Source organism: Aythya ferina (assembly GCF_964211825.1).
Source record: "Aythya ferina genome assembly, chromosome: 20".
In the NCBI taxonomy this organism is placed as follows: Eukaryota; Metazoa; Chordata; class Aves; order Anseriformes; family Anatidae; genus Aythya; species Aythya ferina.
The window spans coordinates 1,461,679-1,481,888 of record NC_140318.1 but is presented as its reverse complement, the minus strand read 5'-3'; the positions used below and the strand labels follow the sequence as shown (position 1 = coordinate 1,481,888).

Here is a 20,210-nt window from a genome sequence, read left to right as displayed (position 1 = left end):
GGGTAGCATGTCTTTTGGACTAATTCTGATCCAGGATTGTCTTGGAAAGGAAAAATAACCCAGTGTCTGCCCAGATCTGTATTATGCTGCACATCCAGTTATTTGTGTATGTGGGTCACAAATGCCTTTGCTTCCCAGTGTCCTCTGATAGGCACAGAGCACGTGGAATAAATTTACACCCCAAAATCTGAGGCTGGATTACTTTTTAGAAAAACATCAGACAATTTTCACTCTAAAACTTATAAGGCACCGAAATAAAAAGAAGCAGAAGATATCCAAGATTATTAATGCAAGTACAAAAGTACATACTTTTTTAGCAAAACACGGTAATGGATTTGAGCTTTCACTGTTACGCTGAGGTATACACAACCAGATATTGCAACTTTGTTCCACCAGAGGCCCGGGACAGAAGGCTCTTCAGTTCATGCTGCAAGGATTTTGCTCATACTTTGGACTGTTTCCCCCTCGTACTTTTTGGAGCAATGTTGAGCCTCTGCCAAAGGAGGGGGATGTGGGGGTGTTGGGGAGATTAGGGGTGTTCCAGACTGTTTGCTCCAGAATTTCTGTGTTCTACTACTGCTGGGTTTAGGTATGGCTGTAAAAATATAACTGGACTGTAATGTAATGAAAAAAACGCAGGAGAACTGAAAGTGAAACTGCCTCCCTAAAACACTGCCAGCAACAGCGAAAGCAAGCTTGCCTGCTCGCCTGCGGACTGAAGAGGCAGAAAGAAACAGCCAGTTCTGCAATTTCAGAAATACCTCCAGTAAGCAGAATGTTTCACAGACAATATATATAAAAAGAACCAATATTTGGTGTTTTTTAAACAATGTGCTTTTGTGAGACTAGAATCATTGTTGTTGCTGTTTTTTTTTTTTTTTTTTTTTAACTAATGGTTCATAAGGCTAAAAGGAAGAATAACTTGACTGCTTTCCTATATTCTTACCCATTCCCTGTTTGTTGGCTATTTATGGCTTTTCTCACCAGAATAGATTGGCTTGGGCCCAGGTGCTGTGCACATGTCCTGGCTGAAAAAGGACCTTTGTTTAAGGGAGGATGACCCCCAGGTGTGGTGTGGTTCTCCACCTGTACTTGGTCTGAGCTGGGAGCAGAGGCCTGGTATGCACGGCTCCCAGCGCGGTGCTCCTCTCCTTGGAATGTACCGACGCATTGTGGAGGTGTTCTCTCACGGAAGGTGAGGGCATCTTTCTATACCCAGTGACATGGAGAACTTGGGGCTAACTTCCAATTCCTTGCTAGCCTTTATAGACACTGACAAACCTCTGCTTGGATTCTGGTCTGAAGCTGCACTGCCTTTCCTCTCCTTCAATCTCACCACCAGCTTCTCTGGGAACTGGAGAGGCTGAGGCAAATAATAGATACAAATCATGACCAAAGAAGAAATGGCTGTCATTGTAAAAATGTATTTATTAATGATCTTCACATAATTCTCTGGGAGTGATATTCTGCAAGACAGAATTGTAATAGATTTTCACCAAATGGGAATATTTTCCTCCAGAAGTATGTAGCATTAAAGGGAGTGAAGAAGCTGAATATGTTTCCTCCAGTCAGGGAAATGACGGATCAGGGACAAGAGACAATACATTAGTAAACAATATAAAAAATGTACATTTTGTCATTTTGTATTCCTGAGTTATTCTAAATCTGTGAATAAATCGAGAGCTTAAAGTCTCTGGAGCTGTTTTGAAGTCTCTTGCTTTCTATAAATATTGCATTTGCCTCAAGTAAGAATTTCTGACATGTATTAAAAAAATATACATTAGTAAAGCGTATAAAATAGATATTTGGAATGCTGTTATTGTTATTTTTTATTAAAAATACAGTTTAATGGAACAATTGAGTTCTACTTCAAAGTGTCAAAATTATTTTTCATGCTTTTTCCCCATGTTCTTTGAACTTTATGGTTGAAGCTCTAATTTTCTGCTTTCTGATTTTGTCCTTGTTTGAAGCAGTCATTCCCTTGCACAGATAATGCTCTCTGCTTCCTATTAATTCTCCAGTGAGATGCTCGTGTTAGGGTCTCTTGGCAGCTGGCCATGGCTAGCTGAGCTTGGCAGGCCAAGTCCAGTGCAGTCTATCAGACTGGACAGAGAGAGAATATCACCACTCCAGAGCAGACCTGAGGGAATAGCTTACAGCTGCTCTTAGTGTTGTTTGGGGAATTTTGAGGGAGAATCAATGTCAAACATGAGCATGTGCTGGTGTCCATACTTAATCTAACCAAATGGTGTGAAGAGTTCACTTATCATAACAAACTGGCAAGTAACCTGTTTGCAAGGAGAGAATTCTGGAGTTTGTACGTGAGGAAACTGCTGTGGGTTTTCACATTTGTGACATGCTTTGTTTTATTGTGTGCTGTTCCATGTAGTCTGTGGAGAAGTTAATGGTTTTCATGTGCTTGCAACATTCAGTCCAACTGAAGTCCAGAACTCCTTTCTGCATGATACGGAGCATGCACTGTGCCGCACCTCCAGCAGAAAGCTGTCAGGCCAGCTCAGGCCACTGGCACAGTGGCCTAGTTCAACATCCAGTATGGACATGGCATTAGCAAACAATGCTGGATGACCTGGCAGTGAGTGGTGAAAGGAAGCTGCTATCAGCTTCCCACCATATTTGCAATAGCTGAGTGAGCAGGTGACCACAGTGTTAGCTCAGCACTTGGCGCATGCCTCTGTGAGCCCTTGAGCAGAGGCAGACTCTGGAGGTAGTCTGTGCTTCTACACTTTACAGACGCTTTTCTTGTGGGCACACATCACCACAGAGCTACTCACATAACTCAATGCCAAGCTAAAACAGCCAGGAGCTGGGAGAGCCTCTGACAAAACTTAGCAAAGGAGACATCATTCCCATGACATGGGAGCATATGCTGCAACCGTGGATCGCCCTACATGTGCTTGCATGCTCTGTATTTCTACCTGTGGACTCACCCATTTAGGAGAAAAATGCAGGAATCACTTTTATAGAAAAAAGTCGTTTAAATTTTCTGACACCATTATAGTGCTACATTGTCATGAAGCAGCTCTGAGAATTGCAAGTCCCTGGGACATGAAGATTGCCTCAAATGCTTGCAAGCAATGTAAATTAACAAAACAAGGGTGGGGAGGGGCTGCAGCCAACACGCACGTGGTTTCGTGTGGGTGTTGTCTACGCTATGTGGTAACAGCATGAACTCACAGCAGTAATATCAAAGAGCTCCTCAACTTATTCATAATTAGCAGTGGGAATGCTTGGGCTTACTGTTGTGCTCACAAAGGACCAGGGTCTGCGTCGGAGGGAACTGGAGCTCTTTAATTAACTCCTTTCTAGAGCTGTTGAGTTTTGCAGGCTGTCTCTGGCCTGACTGACAGAAGAAACTGTCCTTTGCTTGGGCCTCAGCGCCTCTGTGCTGGGATGTCCATTTCGGGGGGTCCTGCAAGTGCGTCGCTGTCCCTTGAGGTGGTTTGTGCTGCCATGTGGAGCCATGCTGATGTCTGCTCAGCTTTGTCAGGAGCTCCTGGTGTTCTCCTTTGCCTCCCACAGCACCCCTTGCACCCCATTACAAGTGTCTAGCCACCCTCTGTCGCTGTTGGTACCAAGCGCAGTCTGGGGCCAGCTGCTGGGAGCGGTGGCACTGCGAGCTGAGGGTGCCCTCCCTCACAAGGCCCCACCAGGCTCCTGAGGGCAGATGTTCCTCCACAGTGCGGCTTGGGGCCCTCACTGCAGCCACCTCTGTGTGAGGGAAGGCGTCGAGGGGCTCTGCCACCACCCTGCAGCCACCACGCCAGGGCGGAGGTGCCGGTCACAGCTGCCCTGCCGCCACAGGAGAGAGCACGCTCTGCGGGAGCCATCTTCTGTGGGCACTGGCGGCCATGTTGTGAGAGCTGCGGTGCTGGGGGGCTTGACAGGAGGATGTGGCTCTCCTCATGTGCCAGGCACTTTCAGTGAGGTGCTGATTCTATGACACGAACCTCCTCCTGTGGAGGACAGGAACCTCTCTGAGGAGCCGGGCCCTGGCTGCTGGTGTTGCCTCTCATGGACGTCCCCTCCCTGGCGGTGCTGGTGGAGGGCTGTGTGGAGCTGCAGTCTCCTGTGGACGCCACCCAAGGAATCACCCCCCAGAAGATGGCACCAGGTAAGGCTGGAGAGGGGATAGGGTGTTTGGGGCCTGAAGCACGTGGGGCTGCCAGTTCTCCTCCTCAGGGGATGTTTGCAGCTGGGTCCCCACAGCTGAGGCACACACAGCATGGAGCATGGGCCTCGTTCCCCTTGTCGTATCTCCTCATGTGTGTTGGGGACCTGCTCTGTGCATCATGTCCGAGCACCACGGAGTCTGTGTCTGCCAGTGAGTCATACAGGAGGGGGGAGAGGGGGCCTGCTGGATATCCACTTATTTTCTGACGCTTTGACACAAGAAATCTGCCCCAGAATACTGGCAAGCATGAGGTTAGGCACAGAGATGCTCTCCTCACACATTTATGTCAATTGCATCATTATATTTCACTTGGTTTTTGTCCACTGCCCACTTGAGTTAGTGACAAAAGATTTCAATGCTGGGCATGCAAATTAAAGCAAGAGCTGCTATTGTTTTCCCAGGTACCTGACAGCTCCTCTTACTCAACCTAACGCAGACTGAATTTGAAAACAGAGGAGCCCGGGCTGGGGTATTCCTGGCAGAATGATAGCTGACAGGCCCTTGCAGGCTCCAAAATCAGCATGATGTCTGACACAGAGGAACGTGTGTTGGCAACCTTGCTTGAGCCGCGTTTCCAGAGCCGTAAAGAAACTGGGGCACTTCCAGGGGATGACAGAAAAGCTGCTGTTTGAGGGGAGAGCCAGAGGCCATGTCATTGTCATTCTCCTCTGTTTGGCGATCTGCACAGACTCCTTGGAAGAGCACCTGAGAGCATTTATGGGACAGGAGAAGTAATAAAAGTTATAAAGCAGTGGCCCAGCACTAGCAATCAAACATATTAATGCAACATTTACAGCTACAAAGGGGCTCGTGCCTAGCATGGGCTTGTTGCCATTCTGCTGGGGACAGAGAAGTGCTGCTGGGGCACAGTCTGCACAATGAAACACCACAGCCTGCAAGGAATGATAACTTATTTGTTAGTTGAGAATCTGGCTGTGGTGAATAGTGGTGTTCCCTCCATGACGTGCTTGCCATCCTGGGTGTACTGTGAGCACATATAAAGTGCTGCCAGTGGTACTGTGACAGATTGAAGGATCCTGCGTAGTACCAGTGATTCACAAAGCTTTGCTTTGCTCAGGATGCATCTGGAAAGCTTCCCAGATTATACATCTGCCCCTTTGACACTGAAGCAGCAGTGCTAGTTGGAGGCCAGAAAGAGCAGAAAACAGATTTAGTCTGGGCTGTTCTTTGGGGCAAGGATTGTCTGTCTCCATGCTTGGAAAGCAACTGGTGAGGCTCACCAGCCCAGAGCAATTCCTAGAGCAGCTGCAGGAGGTCCTGGTGCCAACAAATTGCAAGTGTGACAGGGGTCCTGGAAAAAGCAATGTTTTCTTATAAATCTGCGTGTTGTACTGTCCCTCCATGGCAGGTAAATTGAAAGTTGCCCAACTGCATTTGCTGTGCCAGTGGTTGCTATTTGCCTTCTTATCACCTCCTATCCAAGTTGGAAAATGTCGCGGATTTTCTAAATGAAGTTGATCAGCAGGCTCCATAAGCTATCCTGTCAGGAACTGTAGACAGTTCTTTCCCATTCCGTGTGCTTTCTCTCTCCTTGCATGGGTGGGTGGAGATGAGGGTATCGTGCGTGCTCTTTGGGACACAGACCACTTCTCAGCTCTGGGTTTTCTACAGCACCTCCTGCCATGGGAAGTTCTGGGGCACCTTGACACAAAAAATGGCTTCCTATGGGAGAGGCAGGGTCACACCAGAAAGACCTGCAAAATTCAGCAGAGAGGAAGCAGAGTGTAAGTGCTGAGGTGAATTGCATTTGACATATGGCTGGGAAGTCTCTGCCTGTCTGTTACAGTTAATATGTGATGAAAGAAGGGGACGTAGCTGTTGATAGTTTCATGAGTTTTGTTCTGATATGATCTATATGAAAAGAGGCAAATCTATATTCACGGGCAGGATTCTGCCTATGGATCAGAAGTGCACATCGTGCTTTCATAGACTGAGGCAAAATGAGTCAGTGCGAGGGCTGCAATTAGAACTGCCTCACAACAATTTCCATCATCACATATCATGGATTTCTGATATTTAAAATCTTCATTTTCCTCCCTGCTGGTGGTAGAGGAAACTAAAGGTTTAGGGTGGTGTTTTGTTTTTTTTTTCAGCCTAGGAACGTAATAAAAACTGTCACTGGAAATCAAAATGTTCTTTGTTCTGGCTTGACTCATCATCTACCCGCATCCTTCTGAACTCTCCTAGAGTGTGGTTGTCACAGTAGTGCACGTGCCTGTCCTTTGTAGACCCTTCGGAATCTGGCTGAAGCCCTTGGCACCAAGGGGCTCCTCTAAGCATCACCGGGCACAGAGTGCTGGGTCTGCTCCCTGGGTGTTTTCTGCTTTGCCAAGTTCCGGGTGGTTATCGTCAGGATGGGATGCACCCCCAGCACCTCTGCAGCTGACTGTCGAGCTGAAAGTGTCACCTCCAGGGTGTGTTCTGGGACACCGTAACTATAAAGTCACGGTGAGCATCAGTACAGGGTCTGCTCCTGCACTTCTTTCTTCCCCTGTAAGTTACGAGCTCCAGAAGGCTTTCCAGGGCTAGATTAAAATGAGCAAGAGTAACACAACCAAAGTACATCTTATCCAGTACTTTTGTATTTAACACAACTACAATGCAGGAGTGTGGGCCTTGTCTGAGCCTCGCTTCGTGGGAAGGTGAGAAATGTCCTTATTCTTCATCGTCCGGACTTTTGACACAGAGCAACCTGCCCCATATTAACTTCTGCATTTCTCATCAGGATGCAACATACTTTAAATAGCATCTGCATGACTGGCTCTTTTTTTTTCTTTTTTTTTTTTTTTTTTTTTTTCGTGTGGAGGCTGATACACAAAGTACCTCAAGTGGCAGCTGTCACCAGTGAGGTGGCATTTTTCTTCACTGAGGCTGACAGCAGCTGTCCAGGAGAAGTATGAATGGAATGAGAATGACATCATGTTTATTCAGGAATGACATTCCCAGCCATGGATCAGTGTCAGCAATATTTTGATAAGTTTTAGAATGAGAAAACATTTCTTGAAATGTTCCATGATTTATCCTTTGTTAAAATACACAACACAAAAAATAATTGAAGAGATTGCAGCAGGACAAAGCAGGGCTTGCCTAGCATGTGTTTCAACGCAGACTTTTATCGGTGCTGGAGACAGTCACTGGGGCACACAGCATCTTTAACTCTTGCAAGTCCAACAGGTTTACTGATCTAGCTTTTCCCTCTGTTCCTCTGCTTGTCCTTGCCCTGGCCTGGTTTGTAAGTGCAGACGGCGGAGTTCAGAGCTGCCAGCGAGAGCACGGAGCCGTAGAAGGAGTCGGCCAGTCAGAGCAGAGGAGATCTGGACTGGATTTTAGTATTTGCTTTTAGGCCACAGGGACAGAAACAGGAACAGTTCTGTTTGGTTCCTTACAATGCAGCTAACAGGACCGGTTTCTTAAATCCACGTGGATGGGTCAGTCAGGTTTATAACGTGATGCCTGATGTGGCTTTTGGTGGCTGATTGTCCTGCATGAAATCTCTTCTGCTGCCAGAAGCGGTCCATCCCGAAGCCCAGTGAAAAGTTTTAGGGAACTAAGCACACAGCTCAGCAGATTTGAACACCTGAGTCCAACAGGCCTGAAGCTCCGGTTGACTTTCTTGTGTTATTTCTTGTGAACGCCCCTACCACAGTGGTACACCTTTCCTGCCTTATTGCAGTGGTCACACTGCCTCATCATCTAATGGCTGTTTGGTTTTTACGCCTGGCTGTTTAATTGCACCCCTGCTGGTGTGCACACACCCATCTCTGGCCTGTTCTCGCGTCCAGCTGCCCGGGCCCCTCTCCCCAGGCAGGTTTTGAGCCCTGCTCAAAGAGCCCGGAGCAAGTCGCTGGCCTGAAGGGCAGTGAGTGCTGCAGGCAGCACAGAGCGGTTGCAGTGCGGCATTAGCTGAGTTGGGCAGTTTCACCCAAAATCTGTCCTGAGGTCCCTGCCTTTTTGGAGGTGCCGACTTCTCCACTCGTGCCTCTGTCAGTCCAGTGCTGTTGTAAGTGCTGCCAGGTCAGGGCGATGAGTGTTTGGCTGAACTTCCATTCTGTCCGTAATACCTGAAGATCTGTGTGGCTGTCTGGTGAGAGACATAAAGCAGAAGGACACGTGAGGATGACCACACTGCAACCAATACCACAGCAGGGCTGAAAAGAAACAAACTTGGCGTGCACCAGAGTCAGATGTGCAGCCTGGCGCTAACATCACAGCTTGACATCTGTCTGTTCGGTTGTGATCTCCTTCGCGTTCCCTCCCTTGCCTCCAGCCTCGGTTCTCTCATGGTATCACATTCAACTGAGTTATATTTAATTTGAGTTCAGCAGAAGGGCTTATTTAAATATAAACTTTGTGAGTGACAGAGCATTGGCTCAGCGTGCGAGGAGATGAGTGTGGGGAAGCGGCTGGTGTCTGGGGAAGGGTGGGAGGAGGTCAGCGAGCAGCCCGTGCAGACGGCAGATGGACAGATGGACTCCTCGCCACAGCCCGGCCCCCAGGGCTGCAGCGGGACAGGGGACACCCTGCCTGGCCACGGGGTGTCCCGTCTGCACTGCCCCACAACCCCAGCCTTGTCCAGCTTGCTGTTTTGTGCCAGGCAGTGTGCTTTCAGAGGGTCGGAGCAGTTTGTCCCTTGGCAGAGCACTGCAGGAGGCCGGCGCTGGCTGCGGGGTGGCTGTGCCTTCACTTGGCACCAGGGCCCTCCCTCCCCTGCAGCCCTGCTCTGCTGAAGCCCGGCTTCGGCGACGTCAGCTGAGGGCTGCTGCTGGTGGGCAGTTTCACCCAGCAGAGGTGGGACTGGTGTCCCTGCCGGTGCTGCTGTGGCTCTGTGCCTCTGCCTGATGCTCCCTTGCCCTCCGCTCTCCTCCGCAGCTGCAGCAGGGTTTGCAGGGGCAGCCGTGGTACAGGGCCAGACCCATTTGTCTGTGCTCCGCGGGGCAGAGCGGAGCTGCTGCAGCCTCCAGCCGGTCTTTGTGGCAGCAGAATGGAGTCACTGGGTGGGGGGTGCCTCATGTGGCTGTCTCACATCGGCTCAGCAGGCTCAGGGATGGCGAGGAAAGCCGGGGAAGAAAAAAGGGCTCGGGAGCGACTGCACTTTAGTGGGACTGGGCTATGACTAGGGCAGCAGGTTATAATTTGACCTGGCTCTAGATGATGAAAAACACTACAATTCGGCACTGGTTTTGTCGAGTGAGGACTTTTACGGTGCTGCAGGTCTCAGTAGATCTGCAGAGTGGGTCTGTACCCAGGCACTCCGTGTCCAGCAGCACAGCCAGCTGTGGGGCCACGAGCCCTGCAGCAGCACGGTGCCCCTGCAGCGTGTGAGTTGTGGCGGCTGGCTACGAGATTGCCTCAGCCTGGGAAGCAGAAGGTTAGGGTGTCGCGGAGGGAGCTGCTGCTAGCTGCTTTCCCTTCTTAGCCTGATTCCTCGCAGGGTGTCAGTTGCTGCTGTCAGGCTACAAAGCAAACCATAAATAACCTAGCAAGGGAGGAATCGTTTCAGGGAAGTGTTCCACGGCAGCCTGAACAGGATTATCAATCAATTGAACTGACTTTTGTTGTGTGTTTTGTAGCTGGGTTCAAATTATTTTTTTCAAATCTTGCATTCTGCTAGGAAAATGTTTTGATGCATGTTCATTAACGCTCACATAAAAAGTGCCTTTTTCTAACGTGTTCACATATGAAATGCTGTTTTCTAACCTGAGCCATACCTCTGCCACGAAGATGCATTTAGGTTTGGTTAAAGACACGGATTACTCTTGTATCCATGACTTGATGCTTAGTGTGTCCGAAGTACCTGTTACATGCACACCTGCTCTTTTCAATATGGCAAAAAAATCTATAAAGAAATACAAATCCAGCTAATTATAACTAATTTACACTTCTGGATTTAAATGTTTAATTCCCATTTGAGTTTCTGTTGGACTTGTGGGATTGATAAAGTCTGCTGAGAGATGACCTAGCACCGTTGTACCGGGTCGGTGAGGAGCCTTCAGTCTCAGACTGGAGGCAGAACTGTTAGAAGAGAAGCACAGCGGCTGGAAGCTGTGGTTTGTGATCGCCAGGTTTGCAGAGTGAGGGTGTGCTTCTCCAAATGGTGAACGAGTCTCGCCTGAAATACAGAGGAAGCAACTGTTTCATCTCCGCGAGCTGTCCTGCTGCAGAAGCAGATTACTGGGTTGATCGCTTTACAACCACGCGCTAAACATTCTAAACAATTTATGCGTTTAAACTGTATGTTTTTCTCTCTCAAAACTTGCTACTCTGCAATGTTCCACAGATCTTGTTTATAACACATTCATCTAAAATTATCTCAGTGCACACAGCACCCTCCTATAGAACAGATGCTATGTAACCTGCAGTTCTGTTTTGATCTCAAATCGACGTGTTTAAGCTACTCGTGTGAATTATAAATTGAAACTAAACTAAGAAAATGAAATTGTTGTGTTTTTTGCCATGATGCTTCCACAGTTCAATAGTTCTGTTCATTTTAGAGTGCCTTTCTGGTGTGACACTTGCAGTTGCTATTTCAGGTTTAATTATTTTTGTATTTAAGGAGTTTCTGGGTTATCTTAAAATAATCTCTAAAAATTAACCTTTCCCAGCTACACTATTGAACTTTTCCTGGGTATCGTCTCAATTTGTTTTTGCACCACTTCTGAATTTAGATGAGGTTTATATACAAGAGACATTTTCCGTTGTAATTAGCCTAGTTATGTGTCTTCATGCATCTTGAAAGGATGGCTAAGTATCTCTGGAGATTAGCACTTGCATCCCGGGGCCTTTTCATATCTAAATCACTGGTTATCATCCTCAGATAATTATTCCTATTTATTTACTATTTATATTACAGTAATTCCTAAAGGAGTCTCCCAGGTTGGGGCCCAGTGTGCCGGCTGCTGTAGGTGTGTGGATGAGATGTGCAGCTGCAAAGCCCCCCATACTGCTCCGAGCCCTTTGTAGGCAGATTACATTTTGCAGCGCCAGCAGGACGTTGGCAGCACTCTCCTAACCCCCTCTGTGCATGGACGACAGAGGATGGAAGCCTGCATCCTTTTGGTTCTAGGAAGAGATTCCAGATTTCACATGCAGGGAAAGGCAGGGATTTACTGCTGCTGGCTGTGCAGTGAAAAACCGGACTTCAAGATCTGGAGCTGCCCGGTTTGGTCATGTGCAAATTCCTGGCTTCGCAGGCCCACCACGATGGGCTTTTATCCTCTTTAGGGTCCCTGGAAAAGCCCTCTTTGACACTGTTTTGGCACTGTAACTTCATATTTCGAAGCCTTGAAGTATTTCAGTGTTTCATGCTCTTAGTTTTTTGGTAAAATGGAGAGAAACTGATTTCCCTTCCCAGGACCTTCTGAGTTATAACAGAGCTGGCATCTTTTTCACTGCTCCCCTATAAAAAATCTTTTGGACAAAACTGTTTCTTTGTAAGAGTACTTCACGTATCTGTATAAGAATGAAAAGCTGAAGCCAGAATTGCTTCAAAGCAGAAGCTTCAGATCTGCTTTGGCTTCAGTACCTCACCATAGGAAAGCCAGGAGTCACAATCACATCATTAATCAAGGGCAGTAATAAAGAAGCCTCGGACCGAGATGCCCGCAAGCCTGACGTTCTGCTGTTTCTTTGCCTCATCAGGGCCCTGCCGGGTCCCCAAAGTATCCATTCTCCTCCAGGCTGCTGCTTCCTTCCCTGGGTTTACGAGAATCATTTTTCCTGTCCCCTCATCCCTCCCGCAGCTCCGAGCTGTGGTCCTGGCACTGCCACGGGCTAGTGTCTGCAGCTCGGTGGGAGCAGGTGGGGGAGAAGGGGACCGAGAAGGAGAGGAACACCTGCAGGCCATGGCAGAGCCACACAGGGTGTAACGGTGTCGTGGCCCCAACTGCGAGCAAGGTGTAACAAACCCGGGAACGAGGAGGCACCTAGCAAGAGCTGCTGCTGGCACAGAGCAAACAGATGGTGCAGGCAGCCTGAACAGTGAAGGTGTCAGCGTCGGGGGGCTCCCTGAGTCCACTAACACGTGCTGCAAGGGCTCAGCGAGCTGCGGGGTCAGCAGCCACCTCCAGAGGCGTTCAGCTTTGCCTCCCGGTACGCCACGCGGAGCAGCCCAGGCTCAGCCTCCTGACGGGGGGAAGGTAGGAGTTGGAGAAGCGACCGACTCAGGCCTCCGCTTTGCTGGGTGCGTTCATTCATCGCGCTGTGCCGAGGAGGCAGAGGGACCTGATGAATGAAAGTGTGGCTGCTGCGCCGCTCTGCACAGGCTGGGCAGAAAACTGCTCTCGTGTCGGCACACGGAACTCGAGAGGGCTGTGCCTGGGCGAGCAGGACGTGCGTTTTCCTGGTGGCTATTGTTTAATTAGGCTGTTGCTGATGCTGACACTGTGTTATTTTCTTTGCTCTATCTCCTTTCCTTCTTTATTATTTCCTACTTTGGTTTGATGTTGTTGGTATATAAAATTTAAAGAGCTCTAAATTTTTTTAAAGGCCCCTAAAGGGAACGGTGCATTTTGTGTTAAAGTCATTACGTGAACACCTGTGAACTGTTGAGTTTAATTGGGCTACAGCTGTTGGGGAGCGAGCAGGGATTTATTGGTTTGATCGGCTGTCTTCAGGCTGTGGTGTGTTGTCATGTGCTGCCCCTCCAAGTTGTCTCTTTAAACAGAAGCCACATCTGCACCTCAGCTGGTTACGGGCACCGCGGGGCTGTGGCAGCAGGGTGGGTCGTGTGGCTGTGTGAGGACACGAAGCCAGCAGAGCACGGGGAGCTGCCACGGCCGGGCTGCAGCCTGTGCGGGACCTGCTGAGTGCATGGACGGTGCTCAGCAGTGAGTGAGCTGCTCAGGGCTCCCTGCGAGGAGCAGAGCAGAGCAGAGGGTGCTTCCTAGCATAAACGCAAGGTCCTGCCTGGAACATCGCATGTCTGCATGGGCAGAGTGGAGGTCGTGTAAGAAACGTCTCTTTTAAGGAAGCAGCCAGTGGAAAGTCAGCAGGGAGCCAGGGCAGCTCGGGGTGAGTCCTCTCTGCCAGAGCCACCTGGGGCTGGTGGCTGTGCCCGTCCCTTGCTGGGGAGAGCTGCTCCTCTCGGGGAGCACATCAGTGAGCCGAGAGCCTGCCCCTGCTCTGCACAACTCACCTGCGACTTGTGCCTTCATCCAGGTGTCCAGAGCCTCCTCAGGATCCGTGGGACCCCATCAGCAGGAGCCTCAGCCCCGTTGTTGCCAGTCACCTCACCGTGTGGCTGTGAGCGATGGGGATGTGGACGGAGATGTCTCTGCGCTGAGCCTCGGGGTAGGGGGGAGGGTAAAAAAATTCCTTTTGATTCCTTTTTTTTCTGTTGTTTTCACACCATTAGGAAATAATTAACCTCCTTAGTGAAAGCACGTCTCCTTTGCACCTGAGTAGGAAAACCTTAAAATATACATACAATATTTTTAATGCTAAGCTTAAATTATGCAGTTGCTGCATTTTGATGATAAATATGCAGATGAGAAGATCTCTGCCTCTTTTATCTTGTGGTTCTAACTCTGTCTAAAAACAGATTGTTGCAGTCACCCTAATTCTGAGAAAAACAGCCTTTTGTGCATGGAAAAGCCAAAACAAGCAAGTCTGATGATCAGATCTCTTCCTGGCTGGCGTATGTCTGCCATGCTAGTGAAGGAATCACTTGTCTTTCGTGGTGATGGCAGTTGGTGCCATCAATTCCTGTCAGCTGGGAAGAGGGATGGGAAGCCAAATTCATACACTGGTGATTAATTCTGGAAGCTCACGGGAAGACAGACTTTGTGAATACCTCTGGAAAGCTCTGAGGCCGCAGCAGAGCGGGCAGGGTAGGTGGATTCAGTCCAGACCTGCTTGGATAATTCTGGTCTTTCTGCATCCTGGGGACAGCCTGGAGCTCGGACCAGCCCTTGACTGCAGATGTTCAGGCCAGGCTGATGTAAAATGGGTGGGCTGTGGGTGCTGAGAAGGCTGCAGAGCTTGATGGGCAGCGGTGCTCGTCCCGTGTCCGTGCTTACCGCCCGCTTTCAGCTTTTTCCACTGGAGGCCACGAGCTCTTCGGGCAGTTTGAGGAGGGGCACGGTGTGAGAAACTGCCTGGTGTGCTCCCACCACCTCTTCTCCCCTGGTCTGTCTTATTCTCATATATCCATGCCTACGATCATTTGTCTCCAAAGCACAGTTCTCTCTTGCCCTGGCTGCTGCAAGCAGGCTGCCCATTGACCCCTGTGCCCTTTACAGTGTCTGCTGAATGCGCGAGGTCAGGAGACAAAGCTCCTGGGGGAGTCAGGCCAGCCTCTCAGCTACACAGACAGCAAATCCTTGTGCCTGCCTAGCAATCCGAAGTGTGTATCTGCCAAACAGCTCTTGAGCTTTGGTTTAAAAAAAAAAAAGCCTATTGCAGAGTTCACCTCTTCAGGCAGCGGCTGGGTGCGAGCTGAATGTGGCAGTGCCCATGCTGCCCAAAGGGCAGGTACCTGGGGTCCTCATGCTCACCTGATTTCTGAAGTAGCTATCATGAGAACAAGGGTTTCTCTTAATCCTTGTCTCTTATTTTCTAACTTTTTTGAGTCTTTGCAAGGTCACTGCCTCCCAAATACATATTCCAAAGCTCAAATTCTGGATTGTTGCTGAGCACAGCAGTCAGCACACCGAAGCAGTTCCTGGTTGGACAGGTGCTGTGGTTTTATGCTTTTTGGTCTTTCTGGGCTTCACAGCATCCTTCCTAGTGCTGCAAGTGAAAAGCAAGAGCAAGTCATTTGTCACCAGACATTTGCCTCTTCCTGGGCAAACTCTGTTGTTAGCGGCGCTGTGCTCTGGGTGATGTGCACGGGCCAGAGCAGGTACGGCAGCGAGAGCCATCCCTGTCCACATCTTCCTCCTTCCCCATCTGGTAAGCTCCCTGCGTGTCTCTGACAGGTTGTAAAATGAGGTAAAGAAGTTGGGCAAAGTGTAATTAATAATCCTGAGCCCATCTGCAGTTAAAGGCTCCCAGTCACCTCCGCAGAGCGCTGCAAAGCCCGATGCCCCTCTCTGGACATGTGTCAGGTTAGTGCTGCAAGCACCGCTTCAAGCCTTGCTGCTGGTGCAGGAGCTACAAGGTTTGGAGATAGCACAATGTACACAGAAGATGGCCTCTGGTGGGAGTGAATTGGCCTTGAATTACCTCTGCAGAACCCCCCCACCGTAAAATAGCAGTTTGCAAGTGAACGGCATTAAAGCAAAGAACTGCAAAACGAAATAACGCCGTCTGCAAGGATTGTGAAACTTCGTTCCCAGCCAGTGTAACTTCTCGTTTGACCTGTACATATCCCGCAGTCAAACGTGAAGGGCTTTGGACTCTAATACCATCTGTGGGAATGTGATCCCCGGGCTAGTTTGCAGCTGTTCAGCACTCTCTCAAGATACCCTGGAATTTCCAAGTTCAATTGAACGAGGCAGTGAAAATAAATGTGAAGGGTTTTAATATCGATCTATGAAGATTACGGTGTTCATAGGTAAATAAACGCTCCCGTGTTATATTTTCTTGCATGAAGGGCACAACAGAACATACTTTTTATTTTAGGCTGAGGAAAACCTTAGTGGGAAAGAACAGAAGGCAGGTCCCGGTGACAGCACGGCGTGTGTCTGCGCATGCATGTCTGTCAGGCTTTCGCAAACGGTTGCAGACGCTCCGAGAACAAAAGTAGTTGTTGAGCTCTGCACGCGGGAGAGTTCTTACACTCGTACAGATGCAGTCCATGGAAAATAACAGGCCCTTGAGGCTTGGCTGCATAATCCGCACAGCCTCACACCTAAAAATATATTTTCTGATCTCCTCCAGAGACACCCTCCCCCCCCCATTTTCGGCTGTTGAGTAATGAGGGTGAGTCAGCCGCATTAGGGCTCCTATTCATCCCGCTTCATTGTGCTGAAGCAGGCAGCAGCTACTGGAATTGTGCAGCCCATCTCGGCGCTAACTCAATAGCGCTGCTTATTTCCCCATCTCTTTTTAAAGACTGTGCAGAAGTAAACCTGCTGGGGTTGTGCATTAGTTTTCCTTTCACTCCATAAGCTGCTCCTTTCCCAAGGAGCCCAGCACCTCGCTGCTGTTGGCTCACATAGGCGGTATAAAGCAGAACCAGATCTGCAGTTTTAAAAATTGTTTTCTCGTATTTTCTTGATTAAAGAGCTCTGTCCAAGGAGCGATGGTCCTAGAGGCATCCTTCTTTAGGGGCCTGTGAATACTAATTCCTCTTCTTGGCACCCGGATCTGGTATCTCCTGCTATGTGTCATGAGTGCAGCATGCCTGGCGTATTACAAGTTGTGTTTGAATTGAAGTGGTATTCCTGCAGCTGCATCATGTGAACATCAACATTAAATGGTTGTTCTGGGATTAATAGTTCTTTCTCTACCTTTTGGACTGTAGCTTCCTTTTACAGGAGGGGCAGGAAATCACATCCTGTGCCTGACATTCACAGCCTTGGCTCGCTCCCAGAGCGGAGCAGAATTCGGTGCTGCTGGTGCTCGCAGCTCGGGTTGTTCAGGGCACCGGGCATGAGCTGCCCACTGCAGGGGGAGGTCGTGGGGGAGGCGGCGTTTTGCCTCAGCTCTGCCGACTTCAGTCCAGCAGCAGCTCTTGGAGCAGGGACGGCGTTTCCTAAACACCAGCGAGTGCAGAGCACGGCCAGCTGGGCCACGGCTAGGGGCACGGCTCTCCTGCAGCCCCTGTCCAGGCAGAAGCGTGCCCGAGCTGTGCCATCAGGTGTGGAGAGCCCGCTGCTGCCCACCGGCCGTGCTGAGCTCCCTGCCACCGCTGCTGCTGCAGAGCTTGTGGGCAGCAGGAGCCTGCACAGAGCTGAGGAAAGCCACAGGTAGCGGGGCTGCCTGTCAGACGGGGCTATAGCTGCACGTTAGCATCCTTCTGACACGAAGCTTGACATACGTTCACGTCTTGTTGGCCTCCAGAGCTGAAACTGAGAACTGAAGAGGCTCCTCGTGGTATCTGTTGCTCAAGAGACTGTGAACGTTTCCTCACTCTCACCATTGCTACTTGTCACGTTAGCGAGGCCCCACAGGCTCATGCAAAGCCTTGGGGACACAAACCCTCCCCTCGATGTCTCTGCCTCTCCAGCGGCTGCGCCTTGCCTGTAGGTCTCAGCTTTTCTCCAAATCTGCTGTTGACACAAGCCCATATCTCCGTGGGTGTGGATGAGCTCAGCGAGAGACCCTGTGAGGAACTCCAGGTGAGGGCTGTTTGTCCTCTGCAGAGCAGCGCAGGGCGCTCCAAACAGCCGGCGCTCGGGTGCCGGCGTGCGCTCCTAGATTAACCTGATGAAATGCAACAGGATAGGGAGGAAATGAAAGAGTTTGTACAAACTATAGGGGCAACATATGGCAGGCTGGGGATGGGGAGACCTTGGAGAGCAGTTCGTGGCCGCAGAGATACTCAGCCTGTTTTACAGCACAGCTGCTCCGAACAAAAGAGCCTGTCTGGAGCGCTCGTGTGTTAGTTAATGCTGGTGACAGGAAGTTTGGAAAATGTCTGAAATATTGCTCATTAAGTGGGCAAGTGCAGTGCTCAGGTTCGAAACATACTGATCAAATATGTTGGTCATAACGGACATGCTTATGAGATGTGTCAACGATTTAACGGAGTGGGTGCGAAAGCAGGGAAACAGTGGAACCAGAAGGCTCCAAAGGGAGCAATGTGTTGCAGATTAAGGTTGCCCAGGACCCTTTCAGGAGAAATTTGTCCAGCTTGTCTAAATATGTGGAACTGAAAAAGGCAGAGCAGAGAGGGTGGACGGATTGGCCGTCCAAATGGACCTCTGGGTGCCTCAGGTTGGGTCTTCGCAGCGAGTCAGTGAAAATCTCTCTTTTCTGGAGCTGAAGCTCCCAGCTGCGAGGAGCAGGTGGTCACTGTGAGCCTCACCAGCAAGGAGCATCCTGACCTGGGTGCAGATCTGATGGAGTTACCGTGGTTCAGGACTGGTGGTGCAAAACTTATCAGTAAGTCATGTGAGAGGGTAATCTGGGAAATCGCACGGAGAGCTCCGATGAGTGGCTGTGCAGATACACAAGCAGGGGTCAGCAGGATCCCTCTGGTTGTAGTCAGGCCGGATTTGCTCAGGGACGTGGAGCAGTACCATCAACCAGGCAAATCATTTCCTAATGCTCGCAGGACTGTGAGTTTATTGTTCTTGTTTGGCATTCTTAAAGTAAGTGTGGATTGAAAGAATATTTGGGTCTGGGTACGCAGCAACTGCTGCTGCACCGGGGTAATGAACTTCTGAACGTGCTGTGAAAGGGAGAAGTTTTCATCAACTCTGCCGTAGGCGTACGAGGAGAGTGAAGTGCCTGCAAGTTTGTCTTGCCCCATACAATAGCACGGTGAAATCAGTGGCAGTTTGTACCTTTGGACACTGAACAAAACCAGATGTATTTGCTATTCCTCTTGCCGTGAGGGGTGATTCCACCTTTAGTGGAAGGTAGGTGTGGAGCTTTCTGTGAGTGGCCATCCCCGGGCTGCCCACGTGTTTCTGCAGGCGCACGGCAATGGGGAACGCTCAGGCTCTCTGGGTGCAGAGGCAGAGAGCTACCTCAGCATCTTTGCTGAAATTTGGGCTTGGTGTGACCCAGATTTTTCAGAACACATGCATGCAACAATGCCCATTGCTGGCACTCCAGCTGCTGGAAAGGACTCCTACTCAGAAAAATTATCAGCATGTAAGGCGTGCGGGCTGCTTTACCCAGGCTGGCTTTGATCTTTGCTCAAGAACCGATTCAGGATAATAACAAGCTGACATAAAACACAAATGGCCACTTTGCGAGACAAAGATGATTGCTTTTGTAGAGCTTTGGCTACCGTGCAATTCTTTTCTTTTCATAGCCATGCAGCTAATATGTAAGAGTCATTTGCAAGATACTCCTGATTTACATAGTGGCCCCACCTTTCCTGCAGCTCCCACTGAAAAAGCTAGATTGGCTGGAGGCTCACAATGCTAACAATGAATAATACATAGCCTGCAATCCGGGCTCCCTTAGCCGTGTTATTTGCAGGCTGCAGTTCTTTCTGGCTTAAGCAATAGCTGTTTTAGTAGCTGTGCAGGAATTTTGTTCTGTCCCTCCTGCCATAACTGTGCCCGGGACGCTTGGAAGTGCCCTGAAATCCCCGGGGGTGGTTTCCCATGGGTGGAAGCACACCCCTCACTGCTTTCTGCGTGCAGGGTGGTGGCGGGACAGAAACAGGCGAAGAAGCTGAACTCAGTGAAGGAGCTGCCCGTGTCTGTCCGCTTTTTAAACCACGTTGGCTTTTTGCACCCTCGATCTTGCAGCGTTTGGGGAGTCCCTCACGGTCAACAGCATTCGGTTTTGGCTGTGAGTTTGCCATCTAGCGGCTACTACGTTTGCTAATGAAGCCCCAGGAAGCCCCTGTAAGGGCAGTGGGCCCGCAGCCCCCTCCCGGTGCCCCCAGCAGCACAGCTCCTGCCTCCAGCGCCCGCTGCGCTGGGTGCTGCTCCCCACCATGCTGCCCGCGGCCGCTCAGTGCTTGAGCTTTGCTTGCAGGGGAAGCAAGCTGGCACGCCAAGGAGGTCCCAGGCTGCAGTGTACCAGCCTGGAGTTTGGAAGCATTTGTGTCAAAAATGCTCCAGAAATAGGAGCCAGCTTCATAGCACAGGCCTGCGGTGCACGGGCCGAGGCACGGAGGTTTTCTTCCCAGCCTTAGCAGTGTCTCAGCCTGGCTGCGTTTTCCTGAAGCCGAACCAAATTCTCAGGGCTGTACATACTCAGCACATGGTTACGGTCCCGGTTATTTTTCTCCATTTTGACCTGGCTTTAAGAATGAGCGCAAAGCTTCTGTGCTGGTGTCCTGCCTGAGGAAGCGCTCCTGTGGTGGGTGCCCGGCTGTGAGGTCCCCAGGCCCTTCTGCACGAGGTCCCACTCGGGGCAGCCGTGACTTTCAGAGGATCGTCCCATGGCAGCGTGTGGGTACTCAGGAGGGAGCAGGGAGGAGCAC

General features: G+C 50.0%; 1 protein-coding gene and 1 long non-coding RNA gene across 2 annotated transcripts in view; both read left to right on the top strand.

The window, feature by feature from the left end:
- The first annotated feature begins 692 nt into the window (after positions 1-692).
- On the top strand, positions 693-2,694 carry LOC311422032. Its single transcript, XR_014685145.1, has 2 exons — positions 693-766; positions 988-2,694. It is a non-coding gene; the product is annotated as an uncharacterized lncRNA (long non-coding RNA).
- Positions 2,695-3,857: 1,163 nt separating this feature from the next.
- Positions 3,858-20,210, top strand: part of NEK6 (NIMA related kinase 6) — a 134,105-nt gene continuing 117,752 nt past the window's right edge. Inside the window, exon 1 of the mRNA XM_084493716.1 lies at positions 3,858-4,132. The gene's annotated coding sequence lies outside the window, so the exon portion shown is untranslated. The remainder of the gene's footprint in view (positions 4,133-20,210) is intronic.